General features: G+C 42.1%; 1 protein-coding gene across 46 annotated transcripts in view; it reads left to right on the plus strand.

Annotated features, from left to right (window-relative positions):
- The window catches only part of SORBS2 (sorbin and SH3 domain containing 2), a 371,761-nt gene that overhangs the window by 220,802 nt on the left and 135,702 nt on the right, over nt 1–15,257 (plus strand). For 2 of the 46 annotated variants that reach the window (XM_009208000.4, XM_009208003.4), the window contains exon 3: nt 4,918–4,973. The exons of the other annotated variants lie outside the window; for them this stretch is intronic. The gene's annotated coding sequence lies outside the window, so the exon portion shown is untranslated. The remainder of the gene's footprint in view (nt 1–4,917; nt 4,974–15,257) is intronic. 46 annotated transcript variants of the gene reach the window in all.

The raw sequence follows: 15,257 nt of genomic DNA on the forward strand, positions 1-15,257 counted from the left end.
CAGATGCTTTTTCTATATAAAGATATGTTTAATCTGATAGAGCAAGTGGCATTTTTATAACCCAGAAAAATTATTTATTCTTAGGAAAGAAAAAATCCTGGACATGTGACCAGATATGGGAAAAAATATTTGAGGGTGACATTTTTTGGCATGAAACAAAAAGAAAATAGTTTTTTTATGAAATACTTGGCAAAGCAGAAAGCTTCAAAATATTTCGAAACTTGCCCGGTTGCAAAACCACACAGCATGTTTTGTTTTTTCTGTTTTGGAAAAGGAAGATCTCCGGGCTTTACGGGCTCTCTGAACCCCAGCCCCTCACTTCCCCTGACAGGAATCAGTGAACTCGACTGAGGCCGTGTCGGAATGCCTCGCCTGTCGTCTGCTCTGCACAAAAATGACACACATGGCATTCTAAGAAAATCCCAAAAGCAACCAGTTTCTCAGAAAATATTGGAATGACCCTGGAAGGTTAACGGCACGATCATTGACACGAAAATTGCTTTAAATGTGGAAAGGGTGTCGTTCTAGGGTCAGCAAAGTATATGTGTCGTCTCAAAGCTCCACATAAACAGGCTGCCTCGATTGACTTGGAAGTGGAGGCAGATGTTGAGGGAGCCGTGGAAAGCACAGAAACGTCCTGTGATTATTGCTTCTGAATGCCGTGGCTTCCCCCTCCCTGTTTTCCATCCCGTAGGGTGTCCGTTTCACGAAGCAGTGTCGCTGCCATTGCGCAGGGACTCCGGAGCGCGGCCCACACTGGGAGCGCCTGTGCTCCTCTGCCTCCTCCCTGGAGCTCCCAGATGCTTCTGTAGCTGAGCGGAGAGCGGAAGCGTTTGCTTATTGGCAGGAAACTTCACTGTACTGTTAAAATTGTTTTCGCATTTTACCTCAGAACTCAACATGAGGTCTCGATCCTTAGACCGTGGACAGACCCTGACTTCGTGAAGATTTTGCACGGTCAGTGGGAAAGTCCTTGCCTTCATCACGTCTGCCCCCCACGCTGCAGTGCCCGTCCCCGCAGAGGCAGCCACCTTCTTCCTGGCTGGGCTGAGACCCTGCTCACCGCCCCACCCCTCAGCTCCCCACCCAGGCGTCAGAAGCAGGGTCCCCGAGCTCTCATGGGCCTTATATAGGCTGTCTAGGTTTTGACCAGACGGTATTTTAGGTTTTATGTTTCATGACAGAATTCCCCTTTTCTCCCCACTGCCACTTTATTTTAATGGCATTTCTTTTGAACTGCACCTGTATTGTCAGCACAGGCCTCCCTAAACGGTACAGCCATCCAGGGAGGGCAATGGGTCCAGTAAAGGAGAGACCCATTCCTGACCCTGATGGAGGAGAGGGGAGACCACCTGCTCTCCACACCCCCTGTCCCCAGCCACTTTGCTTTCTCCTGCAGTCAGGCCTGGGCAGCTGCGGTTCTTCCCTATCAAGCCTCTTTACACCCCCAACCTGGAACTTGAAAGCAGAGGAAATTCTACACAAGATTAACCTCTCCTTCTATCTTGCCTTGAAAACAGTAAAGAAACAATGCTTTTGGAGCACTTAAATAATTGCTGAAAAGGGAAAAATCGCGGGCAATTCCGATGCCAATGAACACTGCCAGTTCTTCCTTCAGGCACTGTTCTATAGGCAAGGAGGTTAGAAGCTCAGACTCATAGATGTTGCTAAGAGCAATGCGGAACTCGGACATTTTTCACTGTGCTTTACTTGGCATGCCAACTTGAAGGAGAAATGTTAGCAATGGGGCACAGGGAGAAACCATGCCAGTAGGTATGGTATTGTGTAGTAACATGGAGTGGCCTTGCCTGTTGGGGAGCCTTTCAGTCTTCCTGACTAAGGACTATCGGGTTCCTGGTTTTCCAAGTCCCTGCCGAGGGCGGGATGTTGTGCGGATGAAATCTTTCCCCTCTGCAGTGGTTGTGGCACACACAGACGTGTGAACCTTGACCACAGGCTTGACACACCCTGGTGTCATCAGGTGGGTTGTGTCCCAGTGGCCCTGAGCCAAGCAAGACCCCAGGAAAGACTCTGGAAAACTGAAGGGGGCTGGATGTCACCCACAGTACGTACCATGTGCCTGTAACGAAGCAGGCCTTGGTTTCATTTAGGAAAGGTATTGTGTCCGAAGCCCCATTTTTAGGCTGTTAAAGGTATACAAACAGAAACGAACACTGCCATCATTAACTGACACTGGCTTCAACCTTTCCTGAAAATCTGCCTTCTCTTCCTACTTTCTCTGGAGTCTCAGGTCTGCCCAGGAACCTCCAGAATGCCCAGTTCCTTTGACATCAGGCTTCTTTTACCTTTGTAGGCCCAGGGCACTCACAGGCCAGGAAAGACTTTTAAATGAGAACATCAATTTGCTGCTTGCTTTTATTCCGCGACTGCCTTAGGTGCAAAGGACGCTTTTTTATTTTAATAGAAGCCCAGGCTTGCACGACAACAACTTCATGAAGATTGGTCATTTCTGAGGATGACAAAACCACAAAGTTTGTTGAGATTGCTTCTTCACTGACAGTCTCTAAGCACCGAAGAAGCAATGCCAAGGCAAACTCCGTGGGATGATGACAAGGGTCCCTTGTGCCGTGGCAGTGGAGAGTGTGTCTGAGCCAGGCTGTCTGTGGGGAGGCCCCACCCCACCCCTGAGACCTGGGTGACTTGGCACCTGTCTATGGCTCTGCTTCCCCATCCACAAATCAGAAATATCGCGGGCCCTACTTTGTGTGGTGTTGATATAAGAACGTAGGAAAGAGCTTGCTGTCATAGTAAGCACAGTAGATGTTGGCTGCAATAAGTAATTGTGTTGCTGGGAACTCAGCAACATTAGGATCATACTAAAAATAAAATGTAAACATTTTTCTGGGATATGTCTTAATTGCAACTGTTAACTAAGGTAAACTTCACGAAGACATGTATAGAATTTTAGTTATCTATAGGTAACTACTTATTTTAATTCATCACGGACTAAGGGGACAAAATTACACATACACACACACACAAACATACATTACACCCCCCCACACACACATACACACAAACGTACACTACACACACACACACACAAATGTACATTAGACACACACAGACACATACACACAAACGTACATTACATCCACACATACACATACACACACAAACATACATTACACACCCACACACACACACACACAAACGTACATTACACACAAATGTACATTACACACACACAGACACATACACACACACACAAACGTACATTACACCCACACATACACATACACACACACATAAACATACGTTACACCCACACACACACACAAACGTACACACAGTAAGTATTTTTGTGATATCATCTAGGGATGTCAAATTAACAAAAATTAACATGAAAACAGATGCATTTTCAATGAGATTATCATCTGATATTATTTATAAACAGCTTAAATAGAATGAAGACTTGGAAGGATTTGGGGGAAGGCTTGTATGTGAGTGTGTGTGTGTGTTTGTGTGTGTGAGCATGTGTGTTTGTGTGTGTGTTTGTGTGTGTGAGCATGTGTGTGTGTGTGTTTGTGTGTGTGTGTTTGTGTGTGTGAGCATGTGTGTGTGTGTGTTTGCCCTTTTTTCCCTTTGTTTTCAGGATAGTTCCATTTAGAAAAAAAAGCTTTCCTCCCAAATTTGCAGATATCTGCAAATAATATTCTGCCAAGAAGCAAAAAAAAAAAAAAAAAAGTTTACTATGATTCAATGGAAGCAAATCTCCTAGGATGTCAAAGCAGAGAACATTAGTGTTAGAGCATTGATGTATCTGCAGAAGCATGCATTGCTTTTCACCGTGAAATCAGGGCCATCCCTTGAAAGAGGTTGATGAGGCAACTGTCTCATGAGGGGATATGAGGACCCCTGGCAAGTTCCTACCAGCCCTCAGGCAGCTCCCCCACATCCCATGACCCTCTTTTCCTACCTAGTCTCAAATTCCTGTCCATGAGGGTCAATCCTGTGTTCTGAAAATGCACAGGGCTTGCATAGAGTTTCTTATAATGTGTCTGAGAGAGGAGTGTGCTCCTTTTCTGTTTGCACAGTGTAGAGCCTTAAATGGTCAGATAAGCTGCTGCAGCTCTATAAGTTGCAGAGACCAGTCCCTGAAAGGGAATTCCAATAGTGAGAAGAGGCTGCAACAGAAGTTTGTTGCCAAATTTAGAGAAAGAAAGGATCCTCAAGAGCCGGTGTAATGATCAAGGACGAGGGGGACCTGAAGAGGCTTCCTTGCAGCCTGAGTGGTTTCAGATAGAGGGAAGGCTCTGGAGCCCCAATAGGGAGAAGGGTATGGAGAGAGAGAGCATTTTGGGAGAGCTGACTTTAAAATGCTGGAAATGACTTTGCTTCCCTCTCATCCTTCCTCTCTCCCTCCTCTCCCCCTCATCCTATGCAGAGTTGGAAAGGACTGGAAAAGCAAGGAGGAGGTGGGAATGGCAGATGCGAAGGATATTAACACTATGGTCTTTGCCGTGCTGCGTGCTTCCATTCTATTGAAATGGAAGTGGTCACACAGGAAGTTCGTTAGAGGAATTTTGTATTAAATAGGGGGCAAGGAAAGAGGAACCAAATCAGCAAAACCAACCAGGGGGCTGCCAGTATCACACTGCCTGCTTCACCCCTACCTGAAACCAACTCTGGGTAAAACAGCCAGATTTCCCCTTTTCCATATAATTAGCTGATGGTGACTAATCGTAATATGTGACAAACTGAAAACTGTAAGTGTCCAGCCAGTTTCCTTTCCACGGTGTTTGTCCTGAGAAGCAGGTAGGCATCAAACGGTGTAAAGAAAAGAGTGTATGATGATAACCTTGTCCTCAGTTCGATCTCGCCGCTGTTTCGCTTGTTTGGGGGAGTGTGGGGCCGCATCCCACCCACCTATTTATTGTGACATTTCTTTTCTAGAGCCAGAATAGGACAGACTCGTATACCATTCTGATCTGGGTGCATTTCTTCAGAAGGTACGCTGTCCTCATGGGGAACCACCACTGCCTGGGCTGGGGCTGATGAGACCAGGAAGAAATTTAATGCGTGCACTTTAACAAAAAGATTTCCCAGTAAGTTAAGAAAATAAGACAGTGGGCGCCAAAGAATATGCGCATGCCCTGACGTCTCCGTGACGTTCACTTCTGTGCCGCCCGCAGCAGCATGTCATAGATACCCTTGATGTAGGCTGATTGATTTGTAAGAGGCCAGGGGAACATGAGAGGAAGCGAGGCCAGGAGAAAGCAAGGATATCAAGAGAATTCACTTTTTTCTCCCAGAGTGATTGTTTTCGAATTCTTCGTTCTGCCTTATTTCAGAGTGGAGTATCAGGCCGTGGGTCTCAGGAACATGGCAAGGAATCTGTAACTGATCCCCTTGTGCTAAAGCACATTCCTTCATGCTGCTTCTCCCTTCCCATATAGTGTCTGCCTCTTCTAGAGGATGCCTCTTGGTCACTGACGCTTCACAGGGGACCAGGAACGCCCTTATCCCCATGCACACACCTTGTCTCAGCCCTTCCAAGCCCCTCCACCCCACCAATGTGCAGTTTCCTGCCCCTCCACCTGGCTCTGCTTCGTGGGGCTCCAGAGAAGCACAGGATGGGCCCTTGCTCTAATGTCGCTGTGCACTGTTTCGGGGCCAGTGGGCGGACCCCTGCTGGCCTGCTGGCTCCCAGGCCTCCTGGCTCTCTCTTTCTGAAATCACCACAGTCAAGGGTTATCTGGATTTTACTACCACCATATGTCACTCCTCTAACTCAGCATAGAGAAATTTACCCAAATCTATCTCCCCAAAAGCAAATTTTTTTAGTTCTCTTACCCCTTCAGGTCACATTGGTGCAGTCTTTGGGTTGCAATAGAAGAGATACCTAGAGGCTCCGTTTGAGCCACTGTATCAGTTTCCAGAGCTGCTGCAACAAAGTGCAACCAACTGGGTGGCTTAAAACAACAGAAATCTATCATCTCACACTGTGTGAGGGTGTAGAAGTCTGAGATCAAGGTGTCAGCAGGGCCGGATTGCCTGTGAAGGCTCCAGCAGCGAATCCTTCCTCACTTCTTCCCACTTCTGGTGGTTGCCAGCAGTCCTTGGCTTATGGCAGCATCACCCATCTCTGCCTGCATTGTCTCACAATGTTCTTTCTATGGATCTGTCTCCAAATCTTTCTCTCCATATAAGAATACCAGTCATTGGATTTAGGGCTTGCTTTACTCCAGTATGACCTCAGTTAACTTGATTACATCTGTAAAGATCCTGTTTCCAAATAAGATCACTCTCACAGGTACTAGGGGTTAGGAAGGACTTCAATATACCTTTTTTGGGAAACACCATTTGCCCACAATAGCTACTTCTGGATATTGGGTCATCTCTAAGCAAGAAGCAGCTCCAAATTATCTACTGTAAGCTCAACACACAGCCTTTGATTCCCAAACCCAACACTCACCCCTTCCCACATCCACAGAACTGACCCACTCTGCAAGGGCCCCGGGAGGGGTCCTAATGTCTGTTGGGCAGGACTGACCCATGTGGTCCAGGCTATTTCTAAGTGAAACCAGAACCCAGAGGACTAAGAACCCCTCACAGTCATGCAGGCACTTTAGTCTACCTGAGAAATCGTGAACTTCTAAAACCCTGGAAAATATCTATATGAATATCCACATAAGCCTGGAACTTACTTTTTCCTAGGTAATATGATCATGCTTGTAGTAGGTGACTCTTCTCTGACACTCTGTCACACTTTGATGCTCTTCCTATTCACATATGCTATTGAGATTATCTTCCAAGGGAATGAGTTTTTCTAAAGCCTGATGTGTCCTCTTGATTGTTCTGACTTTGGAGAGTTACAGAATGCCTGGGAGTGACCTATTCTTATGCAAATAATTTAGAAGATCACCGATCTCCATGGAACTTTCCATTTTCTACTGATACATTACTTTCAAAAGGAAAGGTTTAACTTCCTCAGTTGTAAATCAGAGTTTCATAGTATATTTTCGAAAGGAGGTCAGATATTGTGTTCGGAGCCTCAGATTAAAATGTCATCGTTATCAATAAATATAATCCCCTCTCAGTCCACCTAAAGAGTAATCATCGAACTCGAAAGATAAAATCGAAAAAGTCGAAAAAGAATCGACAAAGGAAGAAAGGAAAAATCGCTGGAAAAAGGAAAAAGGAAAACAAGAAGGAAAAAGAAAAACAAAAAGAAGAAAAAGCTCGAAGAAGAAAAGAAGGAAGAATAAACAAAGGAAAAGAGAAAATAAATAAAGAAAAAGGAAGGAAGGAAAAGAAGAATCGGCTCAAGGAAAAGAAGGAAGAAGGAAGAAGAAGAAAAACAAAGGAAAGGAAAAGGAAAAGATCACGCTCGGAAAAGGAAGAAGAAAAATCGACAAAGAAAGAAAAGAAGGAAGGAAGGAAAAGGAAGGAAGAAAGGAAAAGAATAAATGAAAAGCTCTGAAGAAGGAAGAAGGAAGGAAGAAAAGAACTCTCGAAGGAAGGAAGAAGGAAAGGAAGAAGAATCATTTCATAAAGGAAAAGGAAAGAAGGAAGGAAAAGGAAGAAAAGTCGAAGGAAAAGGAAGGAAGAAAGAAAAGATCTTTTGACTCTAAAGGAAGAAGGAAAAGATAAACAAAGGAAGAAAAGAAAGAAAAAGAGCTCCTCCCAAAACCAGTGCTTAGTTTCTTGCATCAGAGAATCTCACTGAAAAAATAAATACCAAGAGGCTTAGTTAGGTATGACAGGGCAAAGATATTTTATAAATATTTTGGCAAGTAGAAACAAGAGAAAATGATTTGTGAGGTATTTTCAAGAGAAGCCAATTGAGCTTCCTCATTTGCATGAAGCGTCTGAGCTGTTTTCCTAAGTCCCAGCTCCTCCTCCTCCAGTGGGCAGTGTTAGAGCCTCTGCATTTGACTCTGTCAAGATGAGACCATAGTGAAGTTCGCTCTTTGTATCACTGATGAAAGAAAGGATTTAAATTAACCGTTGGGACTGAGTTAAAATAAAACAAAGCTATTAAAAGATCATGGCTGCTTGACCATGAGAAAAACCTAGAAAATAGTCATTGGCCGGGCACGGTGGCTCACGCCTGTAATCCCAGCACTTTGGGAGGCCGAGGCGGGTGGATTACTTGAGGTCAGGAGTTCAAGACCAGCCTGGCCAACATGGTGAAACCTTGTCTCTACTAAAAAAACTACAAAAATTAGCCGGGCGTGGTGGTGCACCCCTGTAATCCCAGCTACGCGGAAGGCTGAGGCAAGAGAATTGCTTGAGCCCGGGAGGCAAAGGTTGCAGTGAGCCGAGATCCTGCCACTGCCCTCCAGCCTGGGTGACAGAGCAAGACTCTATCTCAAAAAAAAAAAGAAACTAGTCGTTGGCATGAGTCATTTGTTCTCCAAGAACAGCATTCTGTTGAATGGTCTCCATGAGGAAAATGCTCACGTAGATACCATTGGTTTTTTAAAAAATTATTTCATCAGTAACAATGCAATTTGGATAGAGCCTGATATGCAGCTACATCAGAACAAAGCCTTTCGAGACTTCACAATGGCTGATACATACTCACCTGTTCCCAGCAGGCAGCCAGGATGTCCAGCTCCAAAGGCAGAGCTGCATCTAACACCTGAACCTGCCCAAGTCTGTGACCTCCAGGACTCTAGGGGTTAACCTGTTCCCTTGTTCTAGCTCTGGGATAGCCCAGTGCAAACTGACTACTGCAACCTGGTTGTCCTCTCCATGGCCTGCAGCAGTTCACCCAAGGAGTCCCTGAGCATCCTTTTTTGGAGGAACTACAAAGAGACTCGCTCAAGGACTTCCTGTCAGCAGCAGAAATGCTGAGTCATCAGTATTCTGTTACAAGTAATTGAATGCAGTGCTGACCGTGGTGCGGCCAGATGGACAATAATGAGGGCTCCAGGGCCCCAGCTCAGTGCTGCACACAATGGGTGACACCAAAGAAAAGCTTTTATTAAAATAATACAGTCTATAATGAAGAAATTAAATTTTACAAAACTTCAGCCCACTCTCCAGATGATAAAATGAACTCTTAGGAATATTTCTTTTCCAAGAAAAAAAAAAAAGAAAAGAAAGTATATTGACCTTTAAAAAAAACAAAATTAGAATTACACTGTACTGTTTTGTACCTTGTACTTGCATGTCACTATTTTGAGAATATTTTTCCGTATCATTAAAACATTCTTTGAAAATGTAAACTTCACTAGCTACAGAGGGAACGAGACAGTAAATAAGTAAATTACAACACACCTCAATGACAGAATACAAAACATTGACATCTAATGTTAGAGCCAAAAATTCTTCTACACTGTTATATTTTTCTCACTTCCCTGAAAAAAAAATTACATAAGTTGTACTGTACAAGGAATGTTTTCTTTTCTCTCTACAAAGTAGATCATGGTAATCCTAAACTTAGACAGACCCATCTGGAATCTGAGTCATTAGACTAAGTAAAAAGAAAAAGAGGAAAAGTAATGAAGCACTCCCCCGGGAAACTGAAGATCTGTACTATTCCTTGTATTTCACAGAGTAGAAATGAGGGAATCTGAGCAAACATGAGACTGGATGATTTTCTGGAATTAACTGACCTGGAGTACACAGGTCCACGTGGCTACAGAAGTGTGGTCATCACTAGACCGGACAGTGAGGAGTGTTCTCCCCACATCAGCTCCACAAGGATGAAGCAGGCAGAGGAGGCCCTGAGAGTCTAGTTCCCCTCGCTACTTATTCAGAAAATGGAAATACAGATGGAAACCCTGTCTGTAGTTCCTTAGAGGGCAGTCCTCTGAAAGTGGGGATTTGCTGAGCGGGCCCGGAAACAGATGAGTAGAAAGTTAATGAAAAAACTAGATTTTCTGTCATTTTAAAATAGGCAGATTCAAAAGTTAGTCGCACATTACCCTGAACAAGAGTTTTCCTTGTTGAACACCAGTAGAACGTATAACTTATACTTTACCACATAAGGAAATAAAGGAAAGTGGGAAATAAGAAGCAACTTCTATGACTCAGAGATCTGCCCTTCCTGTAGGAAGATGAACAACTACCATTTATAGAATTCTTATCATGTGCCCATTCACTGTGCTAAATGCATTACATCTATGATTTAAGCCTCAGAACAACCACTGGCAAATAGGTGTTGTCATCCTATTTTACAGCTAAGGAAGAAGAGATGGAAGGGCTGACTTCATTCATTCTTCCACTTACTCCCCTCAGGAAACATGCCTTTGGCTCCTCGTGTGCAGCCAGCTCAGTTCCAGGGCTGGAGATGCTGCTGGGAGCAAGGCCATCATCTCTGCCCGCTCAGGGAGCAGACGGGACATGCAGCTGAGGTTTGCATCTGGTCTGCCTGGCTCCAAAGCACTGAAACCAAACACTAAATGGGCGATTTAATGAGAAACCTGGGAGATGTCACCCTGGGAGACAAGAAAATAGTATTGCATCTTAATTAATTTTCTTCCTGATCTGAGAATCGCCATGATTAACTTTAGAATTAGGAATGACTCTGATTAAAATAATTAGCGCTCCCGTGCATCATTTTGTGATGACAGGTGAATACAGAAGGCATTCAGTTAACCAGATTTAGAAACAAGGCCCTGTGGTTCTGCTGCTTCACCTAAAATAATCTTACCGACCACCATGCTTACATAAAACAGATGGTGAAAGAGGTATCATCAGTATTCATCTAGAGCATAACAGCCATCAAGATTACTAGAGTTAGACGGAATGGCTATGACAGGACCCTAGGAAAATACTTTCAAGTGATTCCCATCCACAAATACGGGGTTTTTGGGGGCAAGCCCAAAGCCTTAATCAACCCTACAGTTGGGTGAAAACATTTGCCTAAGTAACAGATGGTAGAACCAGAGCTTGAACGCGTGGATTCCTGGTCAGGTTCTCTCCAGCACACCACTCAGTAGACTTCTTTGGGGAGCACAGTCACTGGTTTTGCATAGAATCTTCCAGGCTCCATAATGGAAGGGAGAACCTTAGCTGGATCCAGTACTTGGGCAGGCTGAATAGACCTGCAGACTCAGAAAGCAAGCACCTGGTTTTCACAATAGAAATATGTTTTTGAACATTCTGATAATCACCACAAAAGTTATTCTCCATAAGTTTACTGGAAAAAGTTAATCATAAGAAATTGACCATGTATATTTTAAGTGTTTTTCAATATCTAACTCCTAGTCAAGGATTATACCATAAGGATGGGTTTAATCATAAAAGCCAACCATATTCCAGTGAAAGTCATCAAAGAAAACATACAATCTGTCTGGAGCAGATTCAGGGACAAACATTAATCAGTAACTCAAAACAGTGATTGAGGTGCATTTTTCTGAGGTTTTATTTTTTCTGAACAAGCTATTTGTCTTGATTCATGTTAAAATGTGTAGCAAACCTGGTTATATCAAAATAAGTCTAATCATAGGACATTTTTGGAAATCATGCTTTTTGTTACATAATGGTTTAATAACCTTGATAAATAAAGCTGGTTTCCTAATGAAAACCTATTTATTTACAGAAGCTTGTTGAAATGAAGTTAATAATGTCTTCAGGCTTTTCTCTTTTAATGTAAAGATGAACTGATAAAAGCTTAATTTGTTAATCTGATAACAAAGTTATTAACCTGTCCTAATTTCAAAACAATCAAACACATTGAAATAAATAAGATTTGCTCATTATAAATGCCCGACACAAACATATAGCTAAAAAGCCAATTACCTAATTTGTTGAAATCCTTTTAACTTCTACTTATATGTCAGTATTGTTACTTTGAACGTAAATCATTAACAAAATCCATTGACTACACCTATTTGGTTAGCTGTAATTGTGACTGCATAAGCAGTAGGGTCGTTAATGCAAACGTGGACAACCGTAAGAATCTGTCCACTCTTCAGACGGGATGAGAATTTGCTCTGATGAAGCTATTTTGGTCACATCAATGCAGGCTGAAGTGAATGACTCCTTTAGTCACCATGGAAATAACACCAAGCCATACAAAGAGACGAGCACGTGTATTTCCAGATGCTGCTGCTTTTGTGGTGGCGTCTGTCCAGGGCTTCTGATCTGTTCAAAGCATACTTAATGTCCCTCAACCTAAACTCGCTTGGTTTTGCTCTCCCTTTACACTGTAGTTGATTCTCTGTAATAGCCTCAAGTAAATATAAAACAAGGCAACCCAATACTTTACCCACAGGACCCTATGTTCCTTCCAGAAATGTGACTCCTATTTAAAGACGCACGCCCAACGGTGCTAAAACAGACCCTCCTCCCAGACGCATCTCCACGGCTTCTATTTCTGAAATCCCTGGTTTATGTCCGGGCTTCCATACTTTATTTGTGTCTGTCTATTTTTCCTGCATCCGTTTCTGTAACTTTCTAATATATTAATATTTATACATTTGTGGAACAAACCGTGTAAGGAAAGAACATCAAGAAAATAAGCAAGCAATATTCTTGTCCATTCAAGCCAAGTCTAGTGATGTCACAAACTATATTTTATATATATAATATATTATTCATCTAAATATCCTTATGTTTCTATATATGAGGTTTCCAGAACTATCGTTTGTTAGCTTAAGTAACAGAGCTTATATAAAGTAAGCATTGTAGGCTAAGTATCTTGGGGGAATGGGTCTTTTGAAAAATGGTCCGTGAAAACTTTGGGTATTGTTCTATTTAAAGTCAGATTGTACTGTTACATTCCTTTGATATTTAACACATATTTATTGCAAGCCTGTTATACATAAGGTGCGATGAAAAAACACAAACGTGAATAAAGCATGACCCCTGCCCTCAAGAAAACACCAATATAAATAACATAAAGTAAGACAAGATGAAGTAGCACAGAAAAGGAACTATATTAGTTTAAATGAGTGAGAGGGATTTATATAGTTTTCATAGGGGACTACTTTGAGATGGACCTCTAAAAATGTGTGTAATTTTAAGAGTAATTAGAAGTAATCTCAACGAATAAAACATCTCGCAAAAGTTGAATCAAAATCACACCTGCCTCGCCACACTAGTCATGGTCTCCTGGAAGGCAGGGATTTGTCTGGATGATCCTGACACTCCTACGACGCAGAAAATATCTGACACAATCTAGGCACCTGGTTAAAATGTGCTGATTAAACTCAGATGAAGGCTAAAACATGAAATGTACATAAAAAGGAGCAGCAAAACGTTCAGTTTGACTAAAAAACAAAAACTGGGAAGGAAAATAGACTATAAATTCTTGAAAATTAAGTTAGGATCATGTTGTGTTGGGCTTAGTTTACAATGTATTAATAGATAATGTGAAGTCAGTGTTCCTTTCAAAATATTAGCCTTGCAATTGCAGCTTGGAATTAAAAAAAGGAAAGAGATCAAGATTAGGGGGAGAACTAGGGACAGGAGAGCCAATTAAAAGATTATTTATGATAATTTATTTGACAAAATAAAATTAAAATGACAGAAATGACGAACCTGAAATTAGTAGCAATATTAATAAGTACTATATGGACAACACAAAAACAAAGATCAAGACAATAATAGCCCACATTTATGATCAATCCCTATGTCCAAGCACAAAGTTAGAATTTTGATTAATTACTTGGGGTTCTTGCCACACAAAGTTGTTACTCCCAAGTTTATAGGTGAGGAAATTGAAACTCAGAGAAATTAGCTCTGTCAACGAAGCTGTGTTAGAATCTATATTAGGATGCTAAATTAGATGGCAAGTATGTTTGACCCTGTGGCATAGAGTTCTACATGGTAGGTGGCAGAACCCACATTTAGAAGCTTTCTCAAATGCCGCTTCCCCTTTGAACACAAATGGGTAGTTAGAATATCCAGCAGTAGTGTAATAATTCCAAACAAGAACCTCTGCAGCCTGGCACTTTTTGCAGGATAATTTCCATCCTTTTGTAACTAACGGATTATAGCAGGTTGTGATGGTTTCTAGCTGTTGACCCAAAAAGGCTGAAGTTCAATGTAAATATTAACAGGAGAAGTGCTCAAAAACGGATCTGCCTAAATCATTTTTGGAACTAGTCAAAGATTTACCATAATTGATAAAAGAAAAAGGGCTCTTCATTAAATTATCAACTGGCAACACGGTCTTATGTATGATTCTTTTGTTTTTAAGTACACTGAGCATGCAAGATATGCAAGATGCTGAACTAGGAGCTGTGAGAGATAAATGGTGGAAAAGATACTATCCTTAATCTCACAGATGCTGTGGTGAGAGAAACAGAAAGACGTGAAGGAAACAAGTATTTAGCATTGCTCAAGGAAAGTGTTTTGAGAACACAGAAATAAAGAGTAATTAACTCAGGAAAAGGAAAATCTTGAAAGAGGGTAGAATTTTGTAAATAAATAGGACAGGGAAATTCTACATTCAGATTCGGGAAACAGCATGAGCATCCACGGTGGATTCCAGGGAGAGCAGATAGGCTGGCAAATTGAGAGATGTGGCCAAAGACAGGAGTGAAAAAGGAGAATGGAGTCAGGTCATGGAGTGGCCTGAGGTCACACTAAATTGTTAGAAGTTGACCTCTCAGACAGCAGAGCCCCCCCCCATAGTTTGGCTAGGTATTAGGAAGAACCCTCAGGCAACAATGTAAATGACAGTGAAGAAAGGTAGGAAAGTTAGGTTAAAACACCCAACAGAGTTCTCAAAGGCAAACTCAATCTGATCACCGGCTGGCCCATAGGATACTGTTTTGTGGGTTAATTCTGCAAAATCACAGCACTCTAGAAAATACGAGATTGAAGGATAACTGGTGGCTATGAAGACTGTTAACTAGCTGCTCATCCTTTTGTCTTTTTTTTTTAATTCTCTGGGCACTGGAATATCCCAAGTATTCAATAAAAACATGCAAAAGTTGTCCCAGCACAGCTTAAGATCTAAATTTATGGTGTTTTCCCTCCTCAAACACCCAAACATCTTCAAAAAAAAAAAAAAAAAAAAGGCCAATACTGAAAGAAAATAAGAAACAAGAGGTAGGTTAAGAAACCCTGGATCTTTTTCATACTAAGCTTCTTTTATTGTTAACTTCACTTGGAAGTTGAAACAGTGAAAGGCTAATTTATTAGACCTTTGAAACCACTTCCTGCTGTTCAACAGTACAGAAATCGGCTTGCTGAGTAGAGGAGGAAATAACTCGGAACGTCAGGTGCTAATCAGTAGATGCCAAAAACACCGAGAAGGGTTGCTTCTTGGTTATCTGTTCTTAATGTACATGGCGCACCAAGAAAAGTTTGAAGTAAGCAAAGTG

The sequence above is a fragment of the Papio anubis genome, chromosome 3 (assembly GCF_008728515.1).
Source record: "Papio anubis isolate 15944 chromosome 3, Panubis1.0, whole genome shotgun sequence".
NCBI lineage: Eukaryota > Metazoa > Chordata > Mammalia > Primates > Cercopithecidae > Papio > Papio anubis.